The sequence below is a fragment of the Ischnura elegans genome, chromosome 3 (genome assembly GCF_921293095.1).
Source record: "Ischnura elegans chromosome 3, ioIscEleg1.1, whole genome shotgun sequence".
Taxonomy (NCBI): domain Eukaryota; kingdom Metazoa; phylum Arthropoda; class Insecta; order Odonata; family Coenagrionidae; genus Ischnura; species Ischnura elegans.
This window is the reverse complement of record NC_060248.1, coordinates 99,956,159-99,961,770: the sequence shown is the minus strand read 5'-3', so window position 1 is coordinate 99,961,770 and position 5,612 is coordinate 99,956,159. Positions and strand designations below refer to the sequence as shown.

The window sequence follows — 5,612 nt, the reverse complement described above, 5'->3', positions numbered from 1 at the left end:
GGAGGAAGTGGAATAACGTAGACACAGAACAGGGAAAAAGAATGTATAGGGAACTGAATAATCGATTACGACGTGAAACTAAGAGGGCAAGGGAGGCTTGGTGGAAAAGACAGTGTGAGGAAATGGAAAAGTTCCAGAAGGATGGAGAAATAGGCGCGTTGTACGCCAAAGTTAAGTCGCTATCGGGCGGCAAAAGAGGACAAGCCATGTCTAAAATTAAGGCGAAAAATGGGAGGATGCTAACCGAGCGAGAAGAGGTACAGAGTAGATGGAAGGAATACGTGGAGGACCTGTATGACGGAATAAACAGACCAGAGAGATTGACTCTAGAGGAGGAAAGTGCAGTGGAGGAGGATAATCTTGGGCCGGGGATATTAGATTCGGAAATAGAGAGAGCACTTCGTGATATGAAGGCTAGGAAAGCAGTAGGCGTAGACAATATCCCGTGTGAGCTTCTGAAGAATCTAGGGAAGGAAGGTAAGAAAAGGTTTTTCGAACTAGTGCGCAGGATCTATGAGGAGGGATGCTGGCCGGAAGATTTCGTGAAGACGGTTTTAATTCCGCTTCCGAAAAAGAAGAAAGCTGTGGAATGCGGAGATTATAGGACTATCAGCTTAATATCGCACGCGGCGAAAGTGGTGCTGAGGATATTGAACAGACGAATGGAGGCGAGGGCAAACGAGTATTTGGGCGAAGATCAATTTGGTTTCAGAAAGGGGAAATCAACTCGTGATGCAATAGCAATAATGAGGTCCCTCGTGGAGAGGAACCTAGAATACGACCAGGACGTATATGCGTGTTTCGTGGATTTTGAAAAAGCGTTTGATAGGGTGAACTGGGTAAAGTTAATTGATATTCTCAAGAGAATAGGTGTAGATTGGAGGGATAGACGACTGATTCGTAATCTGTATATGGCCCAGACTGCGCAAGTGAGGGTAGCGGACGGAGAATCCGGGTGGGCAAGCATTGGCCGAGGTGTGAGGCAAGGCTGTCCTCTATCGCCGCTGCTATTTAACGTGTACGCTGAAGAGATGGTAAGGGAAGCATGGGATGTGTTAGAAGCTGGAATAAAAGTGGGAGGAATGATGTTCAAATCAGTGAGATTCGCGGATGATCAGGCGCTGATTAGCCAGTCAGCAAGGGGGCTTCAGGCTCTAGTAGATGCGTTATACGAGCGTTGCGAGGAATATGGGATGAGGATTAATCACAAGAAAACTAAGGTAATGCGGTTTTGTAAAGCATCACGAGCGAGGAATGTGAGACTTAAGATAAAGGTGGGTGGTGAAAAACTTGAGCAGGTTGAGCAATTCAACTATTTAGGCAGTACGTTAGAGGAAAATGGATACAGTAGTAAGGACATCAGGAAGAGAATTGCATTAGCGAAGGAGGAGTTCATGAACAGGAAGGAGCTTCTAAGAGGATCGTTATGTAAGAGTTTAAAGAAAAGGTTAGTGAAGAGTTTGATCTGGAGTGTAGCTCTCTACGGTGCGGAAACGTGGACACTGAGGAAAGAAGACGAGAGAAGATTGGAGGCATTCGAGATGTGGGTATGGAGAAGAATGGAGAGGGTGAAATGGACGGAGAGGAAAAGGAACGACGAAGTGCTGGATATGGTTGGTGAGGAGAGGCAGCTTTTAGATGAGATACGGAGGAGACAGAAGTTATGGATGGAGTTAGTGCTTAGTGGTGAGGGGATGTTGAAAATGGTGCTAGAGGGTAGAATGTTTGGGAAACGAGGGAGGGGAAGGAGAAGAATAGGATTTTTAGATAGATTGAAAGAGAGTAGGCCTTACTGTGAGTTAAAGAAGTCAGTGCTGGAAGGAAAGGGAGGCTCCCAGATCACTTCTTGCGTACTCCATGGAAACCTACCTTAATCGGTAGAATACTATAATAATAATAGTGGATGTACGCAGACTGCCTTTGGCAGCAGCAGCAGTTATATTGCATCGGCGAAGAAATGAGCAGAATATGGTCGAGGAAATAGCTCAGAAGAAGAGGAAATGGCTCAGAAGAAGAGGAAATGGCAAAGGACTCATCAACATGTTGCATATGGAGTTAAGGTGCTTCCATTGATTTGATATCACGTCATAACACATCGGGCTTGACTCAATCTATAATTATAACGTATTTGATTTGTATGTTCCCTAAATAGTTTCATGAAATGCCAATGTTTTTTAAAAGCATTATCTGCTATGGTAACACCTTATTAAAAAATATCTGAACTATTAATACTAACCAAATCACCTAGTAACTTACTCATGCGCATCGGATGAAAGTCCTTTACGCGTGTTTCCGCGAACTCTCACTGGGCACCGGGAATTTCCAACTTCACTTGTTTATCTATGAGAGGCACTTTTGAATGCTGAAAGGGACTCGTTTTTAAACTTTGGGATATCCTATAAATACTTTGATGATGTCCAAACGATATATTTCGCAGATTGGAGGACACAAGATCATATAGAAATTTTCTGAGGATGGATGCGGCCATGTGCGTCGAGATTTTAGGCAAAGTGGCGCCTAAAATATCGAAGAAAGATACAGTCATGACAAAGCATTACTGCTGATGAAAGTTTTAGCTTTCAATTTATTTAAAAATCAATGAAAAAGAAGTAATTGAGGTAAACTTATATTGGAGCTACTTAAATGTTCCATACAATAGGTTGTCCGTCACGCTACGCTTCTTAGCCACTGGGGAAACTTTCCAAAATCTTCACTTTTCCTCAAGAATGGCTTCCAATACTATATCTGGGATAGTTGCTGAGACATTGAGTGCCATAGTCGATTCCCTTGAAGATGAGATCAAGGTACAGTTAAATTACAATAAGGGTTTACCGATCTATGTATTGCTTCTGTTTTTAATTCGTAATCTACTTTTGCAGGTACCATCGTCAGCAGAGGAGTGGGAAATCATATCAGATCAGTTTCTCTCTCTTTGGAACTTCCCCCACTGTTTAGGGGCACTCGATGGAAAGCATGTTTCATTTACTCCTCCTAGAGCTAGTGGGTCGTACTATCGAAATTATTAGGGGACAGACAGTGAAGTATCAATTTGAAATTATGAAAGTGAACTTGTTTATTTTCGTTGCTATGTAATGTCAAGGATATAAATTTGTTGATTTAATCTTGCTATTTGCAATAAAAAACGGAACCCTGAATCAATCGGTCGAAACTTTAAATCTCTCTTTCGGGTAGGCGAGTGGATTTTACACTTTTGGAGGTCCCACCGAGATTCAATGATCAGAGCGTTGTTTCGTGATAAGTACTAAGTGGCCAATCTTCAACGTTCAAGTGTGCAGCCAGAGTGTGGGAGAATAGACATACGAAGAAGACGCTAAACGTAAGAGTCACGCACCAGTTTGTGTGTCATTCACCATGGTTAAATTCCCCATCTGAAGTGGAGTGAACAGCAGCGTCATTCCAATGTGGTTCCAGATATCAACGGTTTGTTGTGCGCCGTATAATTAAGTATCCCGGTCGCAAGAGTGCGCAGTTGCCGCCGAGAAAATGGAGAAGCTTATTAGAGGAAGGAACGCGTTGAAGATACAGCTTCCTAGGTTGATGACCGACATCGAGAAGCTCCTTGCCCTCAAGGATGAAGAACCTGATCACCTTGCCTTGGAAGTCGAGCTCACCCTGATGAACGACGTTGTGAGGAAATGGGAGGAGATATGCCACACCATCATTAAGGAATTCTTGCCTGGAAGCCCTAAAATCATAACATTAGCTTTATACTTTAATATCAATGAATCTTCTCAAACAGAATGTTGCAAATATAAGTATCACTAAAGGGAAGGACTATCAGCATGAAAAACAAAGAATGACAACATTTGTGAACGATAACACTAGGGATCTAACATTAAAAATATAAGATAACTGGTTACTTTAGTACGCTTTAGTCACTTGGTTCACACAGCTACCTATTCACAAGCCTTCCAAATACAAATATTAACATGAAAGTTTCTGTGACTTACGGGAGTTCTGCGTGGGGGACGGAAGCCCGGATGGCTCCGGCATGGCATCAGACTCCAAAGTCATTACCGGAGCCACCCAAGGCTTCTCTGAAAATATTCCATCCATCAACTGAAATAAAGGAAAATTGAGATAATCATATAATAATAGATATATAAAAGACAATAATGTGAATGCAAGGTGGCCATGAATAGACAAAGAAATTCTCCAAGACTTACATCAAAATACGTCCATGTCCGTCTCCCACTGCCACTGCGGCCATTTGAGTCTTTTATGCTCTTATATGTTTTTTTCATCCCATTTATCTTACTTTTGCACTGAGCCCCAGAAACGTTGATGGCCCGGGCCTGCATTGCTGATGCTATCTTCTCCCACATCTTCTTGGCGGAGACCTTCTTATTCTGGCATATCTTTTCCTCTTCGCGGAAGGTCTCCACCAAGAGAAGGATAGCATTGTGGCCCCAGCGGAAGCCATCTGTAAAGAAATAAAGTCATTACGGACTTCATCCACACAAATCCCCACAAGCCAGCATAGGGAGTTAGGGAAAGTATCACCTGTGCCCCCCTCCCCCCTGAGAGGAGGTCGCCACTCAAGGCCATCCCATTCCCCCCCAGAGCATATTCCTAGCTAGTTACACCACGTATACAATGTATGTACGTACCATCGTCCTGGGGCTCAGGAGCAGCTTCACTGCAGCCTTCTCCGCCATGAAGATCCTGTGCCACGGCCCCCCCGGAATGCTCTAAAAGGAGAAATGCCAGGATTAGTTAAACAACATTTAAATACTAAAAAATCAATGAATACGTTATTACTTCTAATTCCTTATCGCTATCAGGAACTGAATCGCGCGAAGCGAAGATCCGAAAAAATTTCAATGGGCATTGTGATAACTATATACCTAGCAACAACACAGTAAATGTAATGAATATCAGTCGCTGAGGCATGTATGAGGTATGCAATGTATTCCGAGACTCAAATTTTTGCGAGCCCCAAATTATTATGGTAGACCAAACCTCAATCACAAAAATATATAAATTAATTGCCACACTGATGTTTAATATAACCTCTTCTCCTCGTACAATTATGAATATGAATATATTGCTATAGTACAACACTGTAGTGGTAATTAAAAGCAATACTGGTGTAATGATAAGGATAGCACATGGGAAGAAATTGTTCACGAGACAATCGTGGATGATTACTATCTGTTAAGATACAATTGATTGATATACGAGACAAGTTACAAACACAATGCAACAAACTGAATGGTTAGATCGGAAAGTCCTCTCAACGCATGCGATTAAATTAGAAGTCGTAATTTACCTCCAATTTACACAATCTCAAGCTTAAATAAATAGTACATTCAAATGACAAATGGAAATGACTGGTGAAATAAAATACTGAATAACAAACGGAATCCTTCGATCGGAAAGTTCACTCACCACGTGTCCTTACATTAGCAGTCTTATTCTATCTCCATTTCACACAATCTCAAGCTTAAATAACTAATAATACGGCAGTAAAACAAATAAATGCAAAAGACAAATAAATCTTAATAACTTGTAAAAAATACTCAATGAGAAAGGGAATGCTTCGACCGGAAAGTTCACTCACCACGTGTCCTTACATTAGAAGCCTTATT

The 5,612-nt window shown here is 41.9% G+C and overlaps 1 long non-coding RNA gene across 1 annotated transcript; it reads right to left on the bottom strand.

Moving 5' to 3' along the window:
- Positions 1–3,239: 3,239 nt before the first annotated feature.
- LOC124155078 lies at positions 3,240–4,938 on the bottom strand. The gene is made up of 3 exons (XR_006864116.1): positions 4,632–4,938; positions 4,188–4,444; positions 3,240–4,080 (listed from the first exon to the last, which is right to left on the bottom strand). It is a non-coding gene; the product is annotated as an uncharacterized LOC124155078 (long non-coding RNA).
- Positions 4,939–5,612: the final 674 nt, after the last annotated feature.